This window comes from Myodes glareolus, chromosome 15 (assembly GCF_982192425.1).
Source record: "Myodes glareolus chromosome 15, mMyoGla1.1, whole genome shotgun sequence".
Classification (NCBI taxonomy): domain Eukaryota; kingdom Metazoa; phylum Chordata; class Mammalia; order Rodentia; family Cricetidae; genus Myodes; species Myodes glareolus.
Genome location: NC_142040.1, coordinates 40495007 through 40518335, shown reverse-complemented (window position 1 = coordinate 40518335; position 23329 = coordinate 40495007). Strand labels below are relative to the sequence as shown.

General features: G+C 44.2%; 2 long non-coding RNA genes and 1 pseudogene across 3 annotated transcripts; 1 reads left to right on the top strand and 2 right to left on the bottom strand.

The window, feature by feature from the left end:
• Nucleotides 1–2614: 2614 nt before the first annotated feature.
• On the top strand, nucleotides 2615–3085 carry LOC125406087 (small ribosomal subunit protein uS17m pseudogene; annotated as a pseudogene).
• Nucleotides 3086–9494: 6409 nt separating this feature from the next.
• On the bottom strand, nucleotides 9495–11631 carry LOC148119679 (uncharacterized). The gene is made up of 2 exons (XR_015735000.1): nucleotides 10761–11631; nucleotides 9495–10522 (listed from the first exon to the last, which is right to left on the bottom strand). It is a non-coding gene; the product is annotated as an uncharacterized LOC148119679 (long non-coding RNA).
• Nucleotides 11632–15751: 4120 nt separating this feature from the next.
• Nucleotides 15752–21691, bottom strand: LOC125406066 (uncharacterized). Of its 2 annotated transcripts, none has more exons than XR_015734998.1 (3): nucleotides 20778–21691; nucleotides 17061–17191; nucleotides 15752–16831 (listed from the first exon to the last, which is right to left on the bottom strand). It is a non-coding gene; the product is annotated as an uncharacterized LOC125406066 (long non-coding RNA). The 2 variants fall into 2 exon arrangements; XR_015734999.1 differs by lacking the exon at nucleotides 20778–21691 and adding an exon at nucleotides 20444–20532.
• Nucleotides 21692–23329: the final 1638 nt, after the last annotated feature.

Below are 23329 nucleotides of genomic sequence, written 5' to 3'. Positions count from 1 at the left end.
AAGCACTATTGTGTGTGTGTGTGTGTATTAGTTATAACATGTACTGACTTTGAAAATTAATCATCATTGTCCTTACAGACCTTTTGTCTAAAAGTTTTTTGGGGTAGCCTTGTCCTCATCTTACATGCCATAGAAATCTCAAAATTCCTGATTTTAGTGGAATGGCTTTGAGTTTCTCTCCATTTAATTTGATATTAGCTGTTGGCTTGCTATATATTGGCTTTTATTATATTTAGGTATGATCCTTGTATCCCTAACCTCTCCAAAACCTTTATTATGAAGGGGTGTTGAATTTTGTCAAATGCTTTTTCTGCATCTAATGATCATATGGTTTTTTTTTCTTTCAGTTTATTTATATGATGGATTACATTGATAGATTTTCGTATGTTGAACCAGCCGTGCATCTCAGGGATGAAGCCTACTTGATCGTAATGGATAATTTTTTTTAATGTGTTCTTGGATTCTGTTTGCCAGAATTTTATTGAGAATTTTTGCATCGATGTTCATGAGTGAGACTGGTCTGTAATTCTCTTTCTTGGTTGGGTCTTTGTGTGGTTTTGGAATCAGGGTGACTGTAGCCTCATAAAAAGAGCTTGGCAATGACTCTTCTGTTTCTATTATGTGAAACACATTAAGGAGTATAGGTATCAGCTCTTCTTGGAAGGTCTGATAAAATTCTGCATTAAAACCATCAGGTCCTGGACTTTTTTTTTGGTTGGGAGGTTTTTTATGACAGCTTCTATTTCCGCATGACTTATAGGTCTATTTAAATTGTTCACATGGTCTTTATTTAATTTTGGTAAATGGTACTTATCTAAAAACAAGTCCATTTCTTTTACATTTTCCAACTTTGTGGCATATAAGCTTTTGCAAGATTCTCTGAATTTCCTCTGTGTCTGTTGTTATGTCCCCCTTGTCATTTCTGATCTTGTTAATTTGCATGTTCTCTTTCTGCCTTTTGATTAGTTTGGATAAAGGTTTGTCAAAATTCCCTTCTCAGTTGCATAATTCTTGTTAGGAGCCCTCCTTAGACCTGGAACTTCTACAGTCACCAGTGATCAACGTAGCAGTTGTAGATCCGTGGTGTTTGCTCCTCATTCTGTCGGTCAGGCTTTGCCGTTAAGGTCAGGCCGATCTGTTCTGCAAGTAATCGCTGCGTCTGAACGCTGTGATCACTTCAGGGACCTCCAGAACCGGAATATTGTGTTTTAGGAACTGCTGTGAGATCTGGTGCCGCGAAGCGCCTCTGTTGGGCTAACAGGCTAAGTCTCTGGTTAGGAATTCCTTTCAGAGCCTACCAGTCTCCTGATCAGCTTCCTGGAGCGCAAAGCTAAGACTCCCTCATTGCTCCCAGGTAAGCAAGCGGGCACACTTCTGTGGCTTCGCCGAGGTCACCAGATACCATCTGTTCTTGTTCTGTGTCGAGACTCTGATCAAGAGTTCTTGTTTAAACGCTATCCATGGAATCTCTTGCTCTTTAGTAATGATTTCTTGTGAAAGGGATGGAATGATGCAGACTTTAACATGTCCCCAGTTCGTTTTGACCCCCTCGAGGCAGGGAGAGTGGTGCAGGCAGAGGGAAGTTAGAGGATGAGGTGGGGCGGGGAGCAGGTTAGAATTCTCCCTATCAGAGTGTCCGGGAGAAGTTAGGTTGGATTTCTGAAATATCAAACAGGACAGGACACTCCACAGCAATGTCTTTTTCCTCTTCCCTCACAACTTGTGTCTCTAAGTTTGCATTTAATTCTGAAAAATCAATATTATTGCTAGGAAGTGCTTACTCATAATAATAATTGAAGTTTCATTACATTTTAACTTATATGAAGATTCTATTATTTATTTTGTAGTCGTTGTAATATCTTTTTTTTTTTTTTGGTAAGTCAAAAGCCAATAGGACAAAGGAGAACTTGTTTAGCGTTGTCCCCTGCACATCAGAGCACACTTCCTTCCACACCATATCCTTAAATAGTGTCATGTTTATGTGACCTCCCTGAGTGGTGCTACCCACTCACAGTCCATACTGTCTGCGAAACTAGCCAATACATACATTTTGTTCAAAACAAAACCCAGTGGAATGACCTTCCACTGTATTTGCATTGGGAAGAACAAGCCATAGCTGGCGTTTGCCCTGCGGGCTCTTTGCTTCCTGGTATGCTGTTGCTGTTTGACCTCTACACCACTACTCAACTCATGAAAGATTATGCCCAGAAGTGTCATGATCATAGAGGAAAATATGTTTCATGGAAATCTGTAGAAATAAAATATTGGAGAGTATCAGTTTCAAATGCAGTTTGATTATGGTGAAAGCTGGTTTGAAACGATGAAGGCTCTTCTGTAAAGATTCCACCCCAGCCACCAGCCCTTACCATAAACAAACTGATTTGTTCATTTTATTTTATTTTATTTATTTTATTAATTTTATTTCCAAAAGTTTCCACGGGCTACATATGCACAACACCTGGCTTTTCCCTCCATTGTAAGGCTTTGGCGCATAGTTCTCTAATCTATGTGGAGGCAAACTATTGGGGAATATTATTTTCAGATGTGTGGCTTTTGCTTACGCTGCATTCGTTTAACACTGTGACCTGTGATTCTTGCCTGTCTAAAACACCCGATGTTTGATGTGACGTCATCATGCTGCGCCCCATGCTTTGCCTGCCTGGGTCTGAGTAGTAGAATCCAGAAGGTGCCCAGAGACACAATAATCCGTACATCCGTCCTTGCCAGATGGGTCGTGGGGAAGGTGATTGGCACAGCCATGGTAAAAACTGCTAACGTAAGAGCGACCAGACTTGTTTTGGATCCCTACTTGCTAAAGTACTTCAACAAGCAGAGAACCCACTTTGCTCGCGATGCCCATCAGCAATGCTGCATCGGGGACATCGTGTGCCTCAGAGCTTTGCCTGTCAAGGGATCAAAGCACGTGACACATGAACTGGCTGAGATCTTTTTCAAAGTTGGCCAAGTTATTGACCCAGTCACAGGAAAGCCCTGTGTGGGGTTCGCCTACCTAGAAAGTCCACTCAGTTCAGAAACTGCTAACCCAAGTAAAACTCCCGAAGAACTCAAGGTCCCTTCCACCTAGGGAAGAAGGAGCCGAAGGGATTTCTGTCTTTATGTCTCCTCTCTGACTTCCATCACTAGCCGTCCAGTTTCTCTTCTGATATGAATGAAATAGTAAAAGTAAATGAAACAAAGAAAAAAAAAACACCTGATGTCTAATAAAGAGCTGACCGCCCCATTGCAAGGCAAGATCAAGGCAGAGAGTACAAACAGAAAGAAAACAGAGGAAGAAGAGGAGCAAGAGAACAAGCAGGGAAGGGCATCAGGGATCAGCCACCCAGCTACACAGTAAGCCATGGAGAAAGAAGTAAAGACATACAGAAGTAAGAAAGATAAAAGCCCAGAGGCAAAAGGTAGATGGATTAATTTAAGAAAAGCTGGCAAGAAACAAGCCAAGCTAAAGCTGGGTATTCCTAACAAAGAATAGCCTCCGGGTGTGATTTATTTGGGAGCTGGGTAGTGGGCCTCCCAGAAAGCCAAAAGAGTAAAACATCACATGATAGCAAACAGCTACCTCTGCACTGAACTCCACGGTTCAAGGCTTGGACTCTAGGACCCCATGCTTTGTATCCTAACTCCCCACCTACAAGCAGCAACTTAAACTCTCTGATCCTCAGCTGTCTAAGCTGGAAAATGGGCCCGAGTGTGGTCCTTAGTGTCACTGTGAGGACTAGACCACAACACAGAGCTTCCTAGTTTGCTAGAACATACCAAGTGCTAGCCGCAGCTGTTACTGCCCTGCTATTTTTAGGCCCCGGGAAGACATCCCTCCTTCACAGAGATCCAACAGAAGTGTGATGGAAACAAAAAACCATGCATAATATGGGATATAATTAGAACATGACAAGGTGGCAGCCAACTTCTGGTAGAAGGCTCAGCCATCTTGTTAGGAACTGATGGTGAAGTGTGTCGAGAAACAACCTTTTGGGCCTGGCAATTATAAGACAGCAAGCGATGGGGACATTCATTTCCACCCCTCCTGTGCTCGCAGAAGCTCACGGCCTGGAAGCGAGAGCTTGTGGCATGCGAAGGTTTTGATGATGATCTTCTAATGAGAACCTAGGAAGCCTGGCGCCTTCTGAGCAGCGCATTAGGGGCCTTTCCTTTCCATTTTGTGTTGGCTTTGACCTCCGTCACTGTAGCCTTTTGATACAACTGAAAGGGATTGAAATTAACAATTTAGGAGTGTATCTTTCCCATCATGCCTTTCTTTCCAATCATTTTCTATCCTTGCCCATGTTTTGAATAAGATAAAGCAAAACTACCCCTTCCTTCCTTTTCCATCATGCCAATGTTCTATGGGAACGGTTTTTATTAGTATTTCTGCTTGTTATTTGTTGGTTCATAACTCTTACCTACTTACTGGAGGGAGAGGACTGTATGTTCTAAGAAGGTCATCTATCCACATCTTCCCTGGAAGCCTTGGGTGGTGTCTTATTTGCTTAGTAGGACCTCTGGGATATTTTGCCCGTTGGTCATATGTCACCCCCTAGATATCATTGCCCTGCCCAGGCTCTGGGTCTCAGATAGAGAGAGCTTCCAAATGTAGACAGAAAATGGCTGCTTTCAGTCTTCTTTGGAGCAGTGATGCTGTCTCCATGGAGTCCAAACCTGGTCTGTCTGTGAGCCTAGGCTGGGCACCTGGTGCTGGGAAGACCTGGTGTCAGGAAGGCCTGCTACTGTCCTTGTTTCTCCTCTGTAGAGCCCTCAATTATAAAATGTCTCTTTCTTGGAGTCTCCTTCTACTCTCTGCACATCTATGCTTTCGAATATACCGTGGGAACACTGCGTGAAGATGCGTTGCTGTGATTGGTGTAATAAAGAGCTGAATGGCCAATAGCTAGGCGGGAGGTATTAGGAGGGACTTCTCGGGGCAGGGAGGACTCTGGGAAGAAGAAAGGAGGAGAGACACCAGGAGCCATGGAAGAAGCAGGATGGGAGGTATGTGACAGAATACAGATGAATAAAAACGGGGTACTTTAAGTTATAAGTACTAGTAATAAACAAACCTAAGCTATGGGCTGAGCTTTCATGATTAATAAGAAGTCTCTGTCATTATTTGGGAGCTGGTTGGTGGGTCAGAGAAAGACAAATTACATAGACACCTTTCCGTCAGCCCCAGTCCAGCCTTCGCTCCCGGCTATGCCATCTCACTACAAGGTTTTAATATACTTAGCGTGTGTTCTTCTCGAACTGTGAGTCTTCACTTGGGCAGCAAATGAATGGTGGGTCTTTAAGTGGGCAGATTTTCCTCCAAGCTGGACCTGTAGCCTCACTCACTCTGTGACTGTCTAACTGGACTCCCAAGGTTCCTGACTTTGTGGCTCCCAGACGCCCTAAAAACCACATGAGTGAGAGTGGCTTCTAAGGGAATTTCTCAGTCTCTCTGTGGAAAACTGATCTCCTACTGAAGCTGACCTTTGATTTCCACACTAGGTGCCCTCTGAGGCTAGGAAATTTCTGGGGAGCATGAGGTAGGACAGTAACGTTTTTTTTTGTTGTTGTTGGCTCCCAAAGAGCAGCAGATTCATTGCCGACTATTGGCTTTGTGGATGGACCCAACCTTCTCTCTCATTGCCAGCCAGCTTTGAGTATCCTCAGGTTTGGACCTTAGCCTTGGCTTTCTGGTACCTCTCTGGTCAGGTGGAAAAGGATTTCTAGAGAAACACCTTTGGGCCCTGTCTAGGTCTTTGTTTTGAGCCCTTGGACTAGACATGGTATCGAGTGCCAGCTCTTCCTTAGGTCTACAAGGAGCCCAGGTCCGAATCATATGGAGCTACGCTCCTCCCGCTCCTCCCACTGTGCCCAGATGCCTGGCTCAGCCTTCTTCAATCACTACCAGTTCACCAAATGGGTCAGAACAGGAAAGAGATGGCCTATTCGATGGGTTATTCAAAGAGGACTATACACAAAGACCAAATGTAAATGAAGGGTTGGTCTTAGGGAACTACAAGGCTAGAGGAAAAACCTGTCTGGCAGAAAAAGCTGTTATTCAAGGGCTACTAGACAAAGGGACAAGAAGGTAATGCAGAGTTCTTCCAGCCTCCTCTAGGCCTCTTTGAGGGAAGTGATGGTCCTTGGTGTGTCTGAAATGGCCTTTTAGGAGGAACGGAGGGAAAATAGTTACCCTCCCGCCCATCTCTCTTTCACTGACCTCCTTGGAGCCACACCTTGGCTGGATCCACATGGAAGCGAGAGCTCCTACAATGCTGTTGATGCAGCAAAGGGAAGGCATGGGTCCCACTCGGGGGTCCCTGTAGTGTGTAGAAAGACAAAACAGCGGGTTTCTATTTGGGAAACTAATCTAAAATTTATCAGGTTGCTTGTGTGTTGGCCTCCCCCCAGGTATTCTGTACCTACTAGATCTTAACATTTCGGTTATGTAGGCAGCAGCACTTATTTCCCTTCTAATGGTATTTCTCTCAGCAATCATTAAGATATAACAATGGCTGCATCTACTGGACCAAATCCTGGTGATTACCTCTTTCAAGTTAGGATGCTGTTCTTTCTGGATGATAAGGCTCCAGAACCATGGAGCAGCAACCTCTTAGTCACTGTAAGTGGGGCTGTAATCCTGCCTGCTGGAAGTCCTGGCTTCTTTTCTAGATCTTGCTCTGATTCCTTGAAGCCAGATGGTGGTTAACAGAGGCCAAAGCTTGCTTTCTCATGCCTGTCTACACTGTTCTGGTAGTGGAATACTCAACCCTGGGACCGTTTTTTTTGTCCCCTTCTTCCTTAGCTTTCTGGTCCATTTGGGAGCTCAGTCAGTTATGTGCATTTTCAGCTTCCTGGGCCTTATCTGTGTCAGTTCCTTCCACGGATAGTTTTAGTCTCTAGACTGAAAATAGCGAACAGCTTTCCTGTGAGCCTCCAATGCGGCCTTCCTATCTTGGTTCCCTGAATTAGTTTTAGCAGTGAGAGTCCACAGCCTGGTCTCTCAGACAGGGTGATGCTCCACAGTGACGGAAAGTGGTTTCTTCAAGTTGGGTTCAGCCTGGCCTGATTTCTCAGACCTTTTCTGTATCTTCCTGTTCTGCTTCCTGCAGCAGGTTTACAAAAATCTTGCCTTCCTTTTCGCTTTCCCATGCTTCTGCTCTTCCTCTGTGTCCCACTGATCTTAAGCAATTGTTATAAACATGTGTCAGTCAGATTGAAGTTGCCAATAAGGACATCGAAATCCCACCTCCTTGCCCTCCCCAGGCTCCCAGAGAGTTCCACTGCCTTGCCCAGGTGTACTTAACAGCTTCCCTCCTTTCAGCAATATTTTCTAAGCCTTACCACATTTTTTCCAGGGCTCTACTGTAGTCCACTCTCGGCCAGGCAAGCTACCAGTTTCTCCTGGTCTATGCAGGTCCTGAAGCAATGGCCTAGGAATTTTCCAGTCAGAAAGTTCAGTCATTGCTGACTCTTAGCCCTTCAGAGGTCACCCTCACAGGAGACTCCCCGAGACCACACGTACAACTTCTGAAATGCAGCCTCAGATTATGATTTGTCTCTCCCCCAAGCGAACTCCAAATAAAGACGTGGATGCAGGCTATTTATTTGTGAGATAATGCCAGGAAATACGGTTATGGGACTGATAAGTGAGACAGGAAAGGGGAAAAACCAGCAGATTTTGTTAGTGGGAAGGTTACCACTGTGGATAACTAAAATCAAATCCTGAAAACCATTGAAGACATATCTCAGAATTGTCCCCCTGGATGGGGAGGAGGTTGAGGTATGTCTGTCCCCTTTTGTCCTTCTCTAGTGGCAGATGGGTCCTGGTGTGCCAGTCTATAGCATTTCTCGGAGCCATACAGTCCCTCTGGAAGGAAGCAGAGAGGTTCAAAACCTAAGGCCATTGTGTAAAGCTGACTTCTGAGCTGGATTTCTGTCCCAGGACCATAAACAGATATGTTTTCTAACACTGTACATGGGGAAAGTATATAACATGCTAATCTTTTCATTAAGACTTCAAAAAAGTAAATGCTTTCCACATCAAGCCACTTCTTGTGGTCTCTAAGGTAGGAAGAGAAGTGAGTTTCTGTTGACACATAAGAGTTTATAACCTCCGCAGAAAACACCTGGCTTAGCACTTCAGTGTTAGGATTCAGAGCTGGTACCAGGATGGCGTTAACTGGAATCTCAGGATTCCACTTCCGCAAAAGAGATGCCCATCCATCAGTGTCACTGGAAATGCCACGGAGTTTTTGGAAAGAAAAGAATTATTTATTTGCATTTTCTGTGGAAAGAAATGCTGGCTGAATCACATGAGTAGGTGTACCAGTTGTTACCCATATTTCTGGTTGTGGTATATATGGTACAGAAGCCCCAGATCCCACAAATGATTTGCCTGAAGAAAAGAAGGAAAAGAAGTTTCTAGATGAGTCAAGAAGGGGTGGGCGTGAGAGGCAGGAGAGATAACCATTAAGAGAACCTATTCTTGAAGAGGACTGAGGCTCAACTCCCATCATCCCCATGTCCCACAATTCCCTTCAACTTCAGGGAATCTGATGTCTTCTGGCCTCTGTGGGCACTGCTCACATGTGCTCAGACGTACACACAGGCAACATATCCATACACATAAAGATAAAAATATGGTTTTCTGTTGCATGTATTTAAAGGATTAAAATCCATATATTTAAAGGATTTACTTATTTATTATGAATACAGTGTTCTGCATGTGTGTAGGCCAAAGAGGGTACCAGATCTATTGCAGATGGTTGTGAGCCACCATGTGGTTGCTGGGAATTAAATTCAGGACCATGCTATATGTTCATAGCAGCATTATTTGTTATAGCCAGAATCTAGAAACAACCTAATGCCCTTTGACCAAAGAATGGATAAGGAAAATGTGGCACATTTACACAATGGAGCACTACACAGCAGAAAAAAAGTAATGACATCTTAAAATTTGCAGGCAAATGGATGGAGCTAGAAAACATCATTTTGAGTGAGGTAACCCAGACCCAGAAAGACATATATCACGTGTACTCACTCATAAGTGGTTTTTAAACTTAAAGCAAAGAAAACCAGTCCACAAATCACAACCCCAGAGAACCTAGACAACAATGAGGACCCTAAGAGAGACAGACATGGATCTAATCTACATGGGTAGTAGAAAAAGACAAGATCTCCTGAGTAAATTGGGAGCATGGGACCTTGGGAGAAGGTTGAAGGGGAGGGGGGAGTAGCAAAGTAGGGAGGGTAGCAAAGAAAAATGTAGAACTCAACAAAAATCAATTTAAAAAAAGGAAAACACCACCAAATATTCATAGAATTAGGATTATATGCCACTATTTTATTTTTTTGTCCTGAGAAACTGTATCTTTCCCAGGCTGGACTTAAGTTGCCTATGTATCTGAGAATAACTTTGAACTTCTGGTCTTCCTGCCTCTACTTCATCACTTTGAGGGTCATTTATGACATCAAAGTACTAAAGAGAAATGGTATAGATGTGACTATTTGATGATTTTATTATGATTATTATATGATTTTATTACAAAAACTTTAAGTCATATTTTAAATCATAGTCTACATTTATTTTGTTTTACTGTGTGTCCTGCAGTATGCTTGAATCAGTCTATTTAACCAAGTCTTCAAGGGGATTAATGTTGATGCTCTATCCTTTGTTGGGTCTGTGTTGTAAAAGGAGCAGCGGGCTGCTTCCCACCACCTGGCTCCGGCTCCTGGCTAGCTTTACCTGAAATAATTACATGGAAACTGTATTCATTTAAACACTGCCTGCCCATTATATCTAGCCTCTTATTGGTTAACTCTCACATATTGATTCAACCCATTTCTAATAATCTGTATCGCTACTTGACTGTGCCTTACCAGCATGAGTCTAACCAGCATCCGTCTCCGAGAGGAGAGCCATGGCGCCTGCCTGACTCTGCTTTCTTTCTCCCAGCATTCTATTCAGTCTACTCCACCTATCTAAGCTGCTGTCCTATCAAAAGACCAAGGCAGTTTCTTTATTTGACCAATGAAAGTAACACATAGACAGAAGGCCCTCCTACTCCAGGTCTAGACTTTCCTCCACTGATAGGCTGTCAGTAGGCTAGAAAGGAAGAAAATTTACCAGGAGATATGTAGTTCATAGGTATATAAACTGAATTACAAAGAATCCAAGACCTTGGTAGGTCACACATTAGTGCTGGAAGAGTAGGTGGCAGACTCCTCCTTCTAAGGACAGTGTAGCCTGGACCTCTGGCACTGCTGTCCCTTTGCTACCATATCCTCCTGAACTTGGCAATGCTCAGATGAAAGCTGAGTTTTGAGGGCTGTTCTTTCTGGGAAATGTAGTCCAGAAGCTTATTTTCAGGAACAGAGTTTTATTTTGCCTGTGATTGGCACTTATTGAGATACCTTGGTTGTTGGGGTGTTCTGTGTAAGTAGGGCGGGTCCCATGAGTGATCAGATGGGTATCCTTAACGGATTCCTTAGAAGCTCCTCTGTGGCTTCCCCTTGTGTGTCTCTTTAAGGCAAAGAGAACAGAAAATACATAGTGGAATTACAAGAGAGAAGGAATCATTTATTCCATCATTTCATGAGAGATAAGCATTCTATTAAACATTAAAATATTCTATTGTAACATCTTTAGTGGACAGAGAAGAAAAGTGATAAGGATAAAACTAAAACTTTTCGGACCCACCAACTTCTATGAAACAAGCCATTTTACCACCTAGTAGTTAAAAACAATTAGTATTTATTACCTCGGTATCTGGGGTGGCTTTTCTGGGTGGTTCTCTTGTAAGTTCGTATAAGAGGGCAGTTAAGATGCTGCCAGGGCTTTGGGCCTCTGAAGTCTGGATATCCCTTTCCAAAGTCGTTTATTTACATGCTGTTGTTGTGGGAAGGGGGGCGGGGCTCAGTTCCTCCATAGGCATTTCTCCACAGGATGATAGGTGTCTCTCCATACTGCTTATCTTCCTCTATGAGGGATTAAGAGAGGGAGACCTAGGAAGAGTTCACAGTACATCTTATGTTACCTTGGAAGCATGACACCTGAATTTCTATGGTATCCTATGGGCTTTAGAGGTAGCCTTGTCCAGTAGGAAAGAGAAGAACACAGGGCATAGGTGGCAGGAGATGAAATAATTGTGTTTCCACTATGTTCTTTAGTCCTCAGAGTCTACCTCTTTAACCATAACAGAATGTTTGCACCTTCCCCAGTTGGTAGAGAAGAGGGATAGAGACACTTTTGAATTCTGCATTAAAAAGGAATCTGCTCTTACAAGTTGCTAATGGCTTAGCAAGTATAAGCTGTTAATGGGTTGTTTGTTTTGAGTTAGCTTGCTCCAGGTGCTACCCTGGAGGAGCTCAGGGTTGATGCCAGAAGATACAAACAGACTCTCAGCATCTCAAGATGTGCCTGATTCCGGACATCAGTGAATGGGGAAGATAACAGAGGGAAGATATCACCATTCTCAGAATGTGGCCAACCTTTTCCAGCTAACCAGAGGGACCAAACCTATCTCCACTGACGCCTTTGTCCCCTCCCATGAGCCTCCTGGGGAAAGGAGATGGAAGTTTCTCTAGGGTGTTAACCAAATTCTTTCTTAAGTTCTAACTTGAAGACTCAGTTTTTACCTCTGCTCATTGGTGTTTGTGGTGGTGCCTCACTGGTGGTCTCCAACTGTGCTCGTGTTTCCAGACTCTGGACAACTTATGCCAAGACCTGAAGAACCAAACTCAACGTGGTAAAGTAACACCAGATTGAATACATGAGCAAAGCAAAGGTTCAGAATAATTACATTCCAAGAAAGCAGTGGGCTCTCCGTGAGATTTACTCAGGAGCCTCACGTTACTTTATGGGTTCAGGAAGAGGAGAGAGAGTCTGGTTGCTAGTGGAGTGTGGGTGGCTTTCTGTTTTTGGGATAAGTCTGAGTTACATTAAGCCTTTGCTCACTGTCCACACCCTTCCCCGTGCCTCTGATTTTAATCCTATCCATGGCTACTCACGCATAAACATAAGATGTAAATAAGACAATTTCCCCTAAAACTTCACTTATAGAACACAGTTTGCTTTACTGAGCACATATCTCAAACCAGTCCAGACTAGATTGGCCCACTGCCACAAATTCCAGTTTTATCATAATTATCATAAAAAAGAAATCGCTAAGGTTTCTCAGGAGCTGTTAGGATAGAGCAGCCGCTTGCTTTGTTTAGAGAGGAGTGTGTGTAGCCTGATGGGGGTGGGGCTCCCAGTTGCTGGCTAAGCTGTGTGTGTATGGCTCAAGTTAAGCAGAGTCACGGGTTTGTAAGTTACACCTAGAGTTGCCTGCCTCGGTGTTTGGAAACACGATCTCTGGTGTCCTGGTTACGCCAAGGCCCTGAAGTTTTATCCCATCGCAGCACCAGCTGCCCAGCATCTTGCTGTCTGCATCAAGCCAAGGAGGATGAGAGTCTTTATGCACCATTCCTGAAGCATAGCTCCTTCATACAGTCCTGCCTCATCTGAAGAACAGCTCCTTAGCCTCACACGCAATGTGCAGTGATAGGAAAACTCGGGGATGTCTATTTAAAGGCCCCGTTGTCTAAAATAACATTCAGGGCATTAAGAACATTTTTAGTTTCCTCGCTCTTGAAGGAGTCAGCCTTGCTAGATTTTCTGCTGCTACACAGCGTCCTCTTTCCCTGGGTTCTCAAGTAGAGAGTGTCTCACTTTTCTCTACGTCCCTCACCAGAAGTGTTCCCAAAGGTTCTCAGCCTCCTGCTAGCCTACCGGGGGTTCAAAGTCTACTAGTTAAGGCTTTTAGAAGCGTGCATCTCGAAATCTTCTCAGCTTCTAGTTTTTTCCTTATTCCAACGTCACTTCCACATTGCAGAGACCCAGTGTCTGTGTTCTTTATCTTTTCTTTGTAGTAAATCATGCCAAAACTTAACTGCTTAAAACATTGTCTTTCGTTACCGTCTCTATTCGCTGTGGCAGACTATTACAAGGATGCAAATACTAACAGCCACTGACCCTTGGGGGACTCCGGGTAGCTAGGACCATGTGAGTCAGAGCAAACCGAGATGAAATTCTAACAGAATCCTGATAGCTGGATGATGGTGGCTGAACTGTGAACTCCAGCTGTAAGGCTGGAGAGACTCCACACAAAGTGATCGATCGGTGGGGAGCTCAGATTCTAAGCAACACCTCATGACTGTGCAGCCCGCATAATCTTTTCAGGGGGCGTTTGGATGGACCACACTCATAGACTTTTAAGATGTCTTAGTCAATTTTCTATTGCTGCTAAAAGACACTATGAGCACAACAACTGTGCCCCCCACCCAGAGAATAAACGTGGTTTTCTGGTCTTCCTTTCCCGTCTCCTCCCTGTGGGGCTGGAAAGCCATCAGGGAAGCGTTTGTATCCAACAAACCTGGGCTTTTAATAATTTGGTTTGATTTGGTCTGATTTGGATTATTGTGTCAGTGGAGAGGCTTATGGGATGCAGAAACTTTTCCGGGCTGGTGTATAGTTTCAGAGGTTTAGTTCATTATCAGGTTGGGAAGTATCACAACATGCAGGGAAATGTGGTGCTAGAGAAGGGGCTGAAAGTTCTACTTCCGAATCTGCAGACAGCAGGAAGAGAGAGTCATTGGGCCTGGCTTGGGCTTTTGAAACCTCAAGACCTGCCCCCCAGTGACATACTTCCTCCAACAAGGCCACATCTTCAAATAGTGCCACACCCTAAGCATTTGCTCATACGAACCTATGGGTGCCCTTCTTCAAACCACCACAGATGTGGAGCCTTCATAATTATGGCTTCGGGTATTTTCCTGTTGATGGTGATGCTGGATTCTGTCCCCCCTCCCCTAACTTTTGAGACAGCTTTTACTCTGTAGCCTAGGTTGTTCTAGTCCTTCCTGTGCAGCCCCCAGTCCTCTCAACCCACATTAGTCTTGCTGTGTTAGTCTCCAGTGCTGGGATTACAGGAATGAGCTGTCAAGTCTGGCTGTAGTTGTCCTGATAGACGGTGGGTATTACAGGTACTGTGATGTTCCTTTCTGTTTCCAACTGAGCCTCATTTTCAAAGAACTCTGTTCTTTTTTAAAATTTTTATTTTTGTAGGTGTGTGTGTGTGTGTGTGCTTGTGTGTGTGTGTGTGTGTGTGTGTGTGTGTGTGTGTGTGTGTGACTATGAGAATTTGTATGCATGGACCCACAGAAGCCAAAAAAGAGTATTGAGCTGGAGTTAGGAGAGGCTGAGAACCACCTGATTGATATGGGTACTGGAAAATGGAACTATGCTTTTTATTTTTAATAAGTGGTTTATGCTGGAGTCAAATTTGAGTGACTGTGGTCTATGCACACAGATTTAGGTTGCCCACATTCCATGTTCAATGTGAAAGCAGTTTCATGAAGCATTACAGTTTTGCAGAGCCAAGTCCTAAGTCAAGGCGAGTTTAAAAGACATTCCTGGCCACACCAGAGAGGCACACCCAGCAAGACGGGAGATTCTTTTCTTAAGTGTCAGGGCATTAGCTGGTGATTCTTAGATTTTGGGTTGTTGGACTCTAGTGGTCCAGCAAAAGTTCTTAATGGTTGAGCTGTGACTCCAGATCCATCTGTTCTTTTAAACCCATTTTTAAAAATGATCTGTTTTCCCTTTGCTCCAATGCTAAGTGTGTGAAAATTTCTCTTATAGCTAGCTAATAACTTTTTTTGACTAAAAATATACCGCTCAAGTCAAAAATTTTATCCCGAGTGTCAATTTCTAACCTCTTCATCATTCATTTGTCTCTTGTAGTAATCTAAGCTTATTGATTTATTTGTCTGCTTGCGTATGTATGTATGTATGAATGAATGTATTAGGCTTTGCAGAGCATTCCACGCTGCCCTGGGATTAACAATCCTTCTATCTCAGCACCTCAAATTCCTGGGATTACAGGCTCATGCAACCATATCTAGCTTAATCTGAGCTTTTTAAAGATAGGAATCTTTCAGATTTCTGTTACAATGTTTCTTCCTGATAGAGAACTGCAGATAGGTGTTTAACAACCCCATTCTAGCTCTTCCGTTTCTATCACACACAGAACTAGAGAAGCACATTTCTTAAGCAGCTTATTTTTAATAGCTCCAGAGCTACACTGCTACATACTTTGGTGTCCTTTCTTTTTAATGTTATCAGCAGAAATGCCTTTCTTTTCCACACTCTAAGGAGATTATCTCAATTAGTGTGGACTCTCTTCCCTCAGGTCCCTTCCTCCACTTGCCTTGGGGGATTTTTCTTGGCGTTTTCCCAGCTCTTTTAGTCCTGGTGGTATAGATGCTGTTGTGCTGGGGTTGCATATTGGTGGCGCTATATACAGAGAACAACTTGGATGATGACTGTGTAGTCCCAATTCACCCCCACACTTTCTGAAGAGGCTGTCAAATATAGATTACATAACCTTGTGACAAAAAAAAGTAAAAGAAAAGGAAATCTGCTAATAACATTCTGTGGAGGACATGGATAAAGAAGCAACTGTCTCTGTGAGCGTGTGTCTCTGTGACTCTCTCTCTCATACACACACACACACACACACACACACACACACACACACGCACTTCCCTCTCTTTGCAGATTTTACACTTCTCCTTTCCAGTTCTCACACATGACCACAGAAGGTCACTGAGTTAGCCAGGATCTCTGTGATGCAGATATTGAGATGGAGTTAGGACCACGGAGAAGTGATGGGTAATGCCTACGGCAGAAAAGAGAAAGGAAACTAGATTGGATAAAGAATACTTCATATTATAATGTAAATTAAAAACCTCAAGTAAAATGGGCAGGATGATGGATCAGCAGGTTAACCACGTCAGAGCATGATGCATACATAGCAAAATTCAAGACAATCCAACGGAGAGACCTCCAGATCAAATATGACATGGTAGGGATATTTATTCTGCGCTGTGGGGAAAGCCTGAGGGTCTAGTATCTCTATGATGCTTAGCTGTCAGAGTGGAGTATCCACCGCTTCAGTTCCGAGTGGAAGAGATTCTGAAGACAATGACAGCAGGCTGGAGGTTAGGTCTTTTGATCCTCTTAAATCCACTCTCTTCCTGAAAGGAACACTAAACGTTGCATGCTGTGGACATCAAGGCCACCAGGAATACCTAGGTCCTCTTGAGGTAAAGACTTTGCCTGTGGAGGAATCTATGCATACCCGACTCCAAGCAACTGAGGATGAGCTCTGACCCCAGAGAGTAAAGTCGTGTTTTACAGAATGGTTTCTAGGACACCTGATACGCTTTGGACGAGGGGTTGGCCACTTGTTCAGAACCCGATTGCCCTTATAATGATGCATACAATTTGAGGGTTGGAAGTCACCAAGTAGAATAATATAGATACCATTTTATCTACTCTGGTACCTAGAGCTATGATGAAATGAGAGAAAGAGAAAAGAGAGAGGATGGAGGGAGGAGACAGACAGAAAAACAGACAGACACCCTCAGGGGTGTCCAATCCTCTGGAGCTATAGTTACAGGCAGTTGCAAGTTGCCTGATGCAGGTGCTGGGAACAAAACTCAGAACCTTTGTAAGAACAATACGTGCTCTAAGTAACTGCCACCTCTCCAACCCCCAAAAAGTCACATTTGTAGTCTGTTTCCATGGGTCAGGATCTGGGTACACATCAACTGAATCTCAGTGCTGCTGAAGTCATGGTTCTCATTGCAGCTCAGGGTCTTCTTCCAAGTCCAGTTACCTTGTTCAATGACAGAATTCGGTTCCTGGGCATCACAGGACTGAGCCTCGGTGCCTCAGGCCTCTTCTCTATCGACAGTCAGTCCACTGTGGATAGCTGCTTCCTTTCTGAATCGACAGGAGAAAAACCCAATTTCTTAGAGAACTTTTCAACTGATTATGTCATCTCCCGCAGTATGAACTCCTTTTAAGCTTAGAATCGACTGATTTAGGGGCTGAGGTTCACTTGTGCAGTATCATTTGCCTCCTATTACAATAAATCAAGACATTGGCTCTCAGTGGATGAAATGCCTGCTATACAATCATGAGGACCTGAGTGTAGTTTCTCAATACTCACATCAGAGCCCGGGCCTGGGAGGTCCATGTGCCTCTAATTGTGAGGCTGGTGTCTTGGAGACCGTTGCATTCTCAGAGCTCTCTAGTCAGCCAGTGGACTGAGCCAGCAAACACCCGGTTCATTCGGAGAGCCTGCGGTGAAAGGCAAGGTGGAGAGTAGCAGAAAGGGACCTGATCATTGCTTGATATTTTGAACACATTCTGATAATAAAGCTTGCTTTGAGAAAGAGGGCGGAGCTAGCCACTAGCTGACCAAAATTAACCATAGAAGTTTTGGAGGACAGAGGACAGATAGGAGCCAGGAAGTGGTAAGGTGGATCTGAGGGAGGATCTCGAGCTTTTGGATTGAGGGACGGAAGATATAGGAGGTCACAGGGGGGCTTCTCTGCTTATTCAGATTCTTACCCCGATATCTAACTCCCGTTTTTTTATTGATAAAGAATAATTAGATAAATGCTTCAACCGATGTTGACCTCTGATCTCTATATGCACCTGTGTACCTGCATATACATACACATTCTTTTTTAAATAAAAATAAACTGTGAATGATATTTCATATTTTCAGATTCTTCCCTCTCAAACAGAAGGGATCATATGGATGTGTAGGATGGGTGTCAGGAGGGGAGTCTTGGGATCTATTTTAGAATTCTATTAGTCACAAATGGACTCAGTCCAAGTGCTGTGAAACTTACACAGAGAAACACACAAGCGCGCGCACACACACACACACACACACACTTTTTTAGGTTGCTTATTTTCTCTGATAGTCATGTTCAGAATCTTCAAATTACCAAGAAAGGCTCTGGTCTGGCTTGCATGGGCTACCCCATCCAGATCCTATCAGCTGAGGCATGATTCTATGCTGTGTGGGATGGCCCCAAAGAGTTGACTTCTGTGTTCAGTGACATGGTCCCAGCTGTGTGGAATGGCCCTGAGGGGTCACTGCTGTGCTTTTAAGAAGTAGCTGTGGTCAGAATGAGGGAGATCAGGTGGGCAGGGAAGAAGCCAGAGATACTGGCCACAAGCTGATTCCCACAGAGCAAGGTGCACATTCTTCATAGGAAAGGCAGTGGAGGAGTAAGCAGACGTGGCTGCGGCCATCAAAGAATAATAAATGTGGTCAAGTGACCTTTTAGTGTCACCCTCAATCTTCCACAAAATAAACTCATCATACAACCAGGTTATATTCATAAACATTACACTAAAAAAATCAAAACAACACCAAGCAAATACAAATTTAAGTGGGAGGCTAGTGAGGTGGCTCTGTGGGTAGGAGAGCTTGCCACACAAACCTGATGACCTCAGTTCTACTGATGGAAGCCACAACAGAAGGAGAAAGGTGTCCTCTGACCTCTACAACCACATGGTAGCATGCATACACTCCTCCCCACCACAAGAGCATACCACACATACACACACACACATACATATACACAAACACACACACACACATATACACACACACAGCAAAATTAAGGTTTTAGAAAATCTGAGTGGTGTGCAGGGGGCAGTGAGGAATGCTGGCTAATATGTGCTGTTTTATTGAGGAAGAGGAGGAAACGTTGTAAAGTTGTATATTCGTCTTCCAGCGATTACTGTGGAAATGGCCTAGGAACCATGAGACTCCTGATCTATAAGTACAAATCTCTTCATACCCCTTCAAAAAGATGCTGGGTTCACTGGAGGAAGTAGATGATTCCAGGTTTGGAACGTTGAAGATCTCAGGCCACCTAGCAAATCTTGCTATGTCTAAAAGCAAGAGTTGAGGCAGAGCAGGGACAAGTGAAAGGTGTCAACACTCTCAGCCCCTTCGTATCAGAAACAGAGCTGTGTGTTACAGCCAGGGCTTGCTTTCATGGGCTCCTGTACCAGACGTTGAAACACAGAAGAGGTCTGACATTTGGGTACCTGAGAGGACCTGTGGATGCTGCTGGAGGTGGGGGTAGAAGCATTGCTTGTGCCTGCCAGGCACTGGAAATGACTCAACAGCTTTTTGTGCCCTCTTTAAGTGGCACTGAGTGTGTCTCACACTTTTTTGTTGCTGTTGTATTTTTGTAATCTTGACCTCCTCACTCCAGAGCTCCTGAGATTTCATAATCACAGACACACTGCTCACTCATTCCCAGGCAGGTTTAGTATCTTGTCTTCGAAATGCTTATGACTAAAAATGATTTGCATCCCAGATTTGGAATATTTGCATACATATAATGAGATATCAATGGGGCTCAAGTGCAATCTTGAGATTGGTTTCATTTTATTTATACCTTATACACATAGCCATGGAGTTTCCCACAGTGTCTTAGCTAAGTTTTCATTAAATAGAGATTGGTAGAATGAAATTTTCTCCTATCCTCATGTCAGAGCAAAAAAGTTCAGAGTTCTGTAGTATTTCACATTTCAGACTTTCAGGATAGACACGATCTACCTCTATGATGGCCCTTAAAGGACCACAAACCATGGCGATCCCTAAGATTCACTTTCCCCTGTGTAGAGCGATTGCTGCCTTCAGTGTCACCCTCGCTGAGAATGAGGACACATAAATTCCCACCTACTTGGGATAGGAAGTGTGGAAAACATGGTCATTCTTGAGTTGCTCAGCCCAGGTACTCAAGTATCTGCTTATCCTTAGACCACAAAGGGAGCCATGGTGATTCCATTTCATTCTTGGGATGCAAAGCCAGAATCCTCTGTGGCAGATACTTCATTCCTTTCTCATAGGACCGGACCCAACTGTGTCTCCAGCATGTAAAGCCCTGCTCAGACCCGCTCCCTCGGGAACTCGCCTGGCTGATTATTTAAACATCCCTAAGGTGTGACTTTATGTCTTAGTTGGGGTTTTCATGGCTGTGAAAAGACATTATGGAAACTTTTATAAAGAAAATAATTAATTGGGATGGCTTGCTTAGAGTTTCAGAGGTTCGGTCCATTATCATCATGATGGGGAGCAGGGGCACATGCAGGCAGATGTGGTGCTGGAGCTGAGAGGGCAACATCTTGCAGGCAACAGGAAGTGGATTGGCAGTCACACAAGGGGTGGGGGGAGGAGAAGCTTGAGCGAAAGAGACCTCAATGCCTGCCCCCATAGTGACACACTTCCTCCAACAAGACCCCATCTCCTAACGGTACCACTCCCTTTAGGAACCATTTTCATTCAAAACTACATTCCACTCCCTGGTCCCCAAAGACTTATAACCATATTATAATGTAAAAGGAGCGGTGGGCTGCATTTCTGCCCGGCTAGCTTTACCCGAACTAATTACACGGAAACTGTATTCTTTTAAACACTGCCTGGCCCATTATCTGTAGTCTCTTATTGGCTAACTCTTACATATTGTTCTAACCCATTTCTAATAATCTGTGTAGCACCACGAGGTGGTGGCTTACCAGGAGGATTCTAACCTGCGGCTGTCTCGGAGAGGAGAGTCATGGCGACTGCCTGCTTCTGCTTTCTTTCTCCCACAATTCTGTTCTGTCTACTCCACCCACCTAAGGGCTGGTTTATCAAAAAGGCCAAGGCAGTCTCTTATAGACAGATAACCCTCCTCCATCATCATAATACAAAAATAATGCATTCAGACCTACTTCAAAAATCCCCATAGTCTAGAACAATCTCAAATTTGTTTCAAAGTCCAAAATCTCTCCTGAGTTGCATGGCACTCTCTTAACTATAACCCCCCCCCCCCCCGTAAAAATCAAAATCAAAAAACAGATCACATACCTCCAACATATAATGGCACAAGATGTGCAAGGAAGGGAGCACACCTATCAAGGAAATACTGGACAAAAGAAAGACTGAAAACCAGCTGAACAACTCTAAATTCTACATCTCCACGTCTGATGTCAACATGCGCTCCACAACTCCAACTCATCCAGCTTCCTGACTGTATCACACTTCTTTCTCTTGGGCTGGTTCCAATCACTGTTAGTAGCTCCCCTCAGCAGGCATCCCATGACTCTGGCATTGCCAACATCTTGAGTTCTCCAAGGCAATTCAGGCTTCAACTTCACAGTTTCACGCAATGTCACCCCTGACACGAGCCTGGCCTCAGCGACTTAATTCCATAATGCCTTTCTTCTATCCTTAAGTCTTAACCCAGAGTCTCGTGGCCAAAGCTGCCAAGTTCTGCTGCTTACTAGGGCTGGAACATGGTCCCCTTGTTCACTTACATCTTCACCAGCTTTCTGTCTTTCCCTGCCTAAGCTTGGCAGTCCTAAAACTTGCTCTGTAGACCAGGCTGACCTCAGACTCATGATGTTGCTTATCACGAGAGCAGGAAAACGTACGGTCTCTCCTGAATGTGTGTACCTTTGCACCATCATCAAGTCAGACCATCACGTGTCAGGGACCGCCTGTGTTTGCTTTTCCTAGGCTAACAGAAGTCTCCTCAGACTAGCTTTGGAAATAAAGTTGTATCCAAATGATGTACGTTATTTTCCAAGATGCACTGGCAAGCCCGTAATAGCTTGGGAATTCAGTCTTAGCAATTTTCCTGTTCATAGGGAGTTCCCAGTTCTAAGGCAGTTCTTTTCCACGAGTCTGTATCATCTCTCCTGAGTCCTCTAGTGGAGAAAGAGCCAGGCAGACACAAGGACACCTAGTTTGCCTTGACCTTCTCATGGCATGCCGTGAGGTATTCGATGACTGTCTCAAATGAAGCGTTAAAAAAAGGACCTAACCACTTGGGATTTCAGTTCTTAATCACCTAGGCAAGCAAGTTAGTTAATAAACAAACAATAAGTAAATAATTTATTTGGGATCATAGCTTCCGAGGGCTCAAGTCCATGACCACTTGGATCCCTGTTTCTGAGCTCATTATGATGTACAATTTTCCTGTGGCGGGAATGGGGGGCGCGGGGAGGAGGAGCTGTTCATCTCTTGGTGGGCAGGGACCAGAAAGACAGCAAAGGGCCAAGGAGAAGATATCCATGGACCTGTCCCTAATGGCCTACCTCTTCCAGCTCTGACCCATCTTCTAAAGTTCTTGGAAACTCTCAAAATTGCACCATGAGCCTGTGACCAATGTCCCAGCATCTGAATCCTGCTGGGCCATGTCCAAATCTTAATAGGAAGCAAACAAGGAAGGTCTTCCTGGTGGGGAAAAGAGAGATGATGGGAAATCTCCCCTCCAGCATCCTGAGGACAAATTTCCTCCTTCCTGTTAAGAAGCTTCTTGTCAGGATCTGTCCCCAGAATCCTGAGATTAAAATGTGCTTCGGAAGCAGCTCTTTGCAAGTCTGGTGCCAGAGATCAGTGCTGGGGAGGGTCACCAGCTGTGGAAAGGAGTGTCTGGGTAACAGGCCCACAGCGAAGAAACTTAGCGGGCTTCAGGAATCAATGACGTCGAGATGGTCCTTCCTCTTCCTCCTCCTTCTCTTCTTCTCCTTCTCCTCCTCCTCCTCCTCCTCCTCCTCCTCCTCCTCCTCCTCCTTCTTCCTCTTACTACCTCAAGAGAGTCTCATAAACCCAGCCCATTCCTTTGCGGTATTATATGTGCCAACTGAGATCCCAGGCTGCAGGTTTCTCTGTCTCCTCTGGTCACCGACTCCTCTCTCTACCTCATTCTCTCAACACCACACTGTCTTTAACCTCACTGTCCTTGTTTGACCTCTGAGCTGAACTGTGGAATTCAGCTGTGTTGTGGAAGACGGAACTCATAAAGCCCTGGGAACTGCTGTGAGCAAGCTGTAATGAGTATTTCTTTGGAATTTCCCTCAGGCTTGAAAAAGTAGGTTTGAGCTCCTCAAGAGCAGTGGCTGGGACACTCAAGAACCACATTACCAATACCGAAGGGCTTCTGAGCAAATGGAAGGAATTTAGAAAACGATTTGATCCTGGCTGATAAAGACAGCACCGCTGTGATAAGGAAGTGTTAGTACCTTCCTTTCTCCGGCCTGGCCTGGCCTAGCCCGGCTCAAGAAATTATGGTTTGTAAAGTTATCCAGTAACATCTAGCATTTTCCGAGGCCTCAATTAATGTTTAAAGAAACACGGCAGTGGAACCACCAACTTGAAATGGGTCTTATGACCCATTTCTCCAAAGGATCATGGTCTTTTCCACTAATATGTCCTGAATACCAAGTGTCTAGCTCTTCTTGCACATTTTCCATGCATAGGGTTCATTTTATTCTATTTTGCCATTTTACAAGCAAAAAAGAAGGTGAGCCTCAGAGGGACTGTAACTTGATGTTGGATCAAATAGGTAAAGGGTGCATTTATGTGGAACACACATATATTAAGCTTAGTAGTTTTCAATCAGAAAGCCAAAGTTC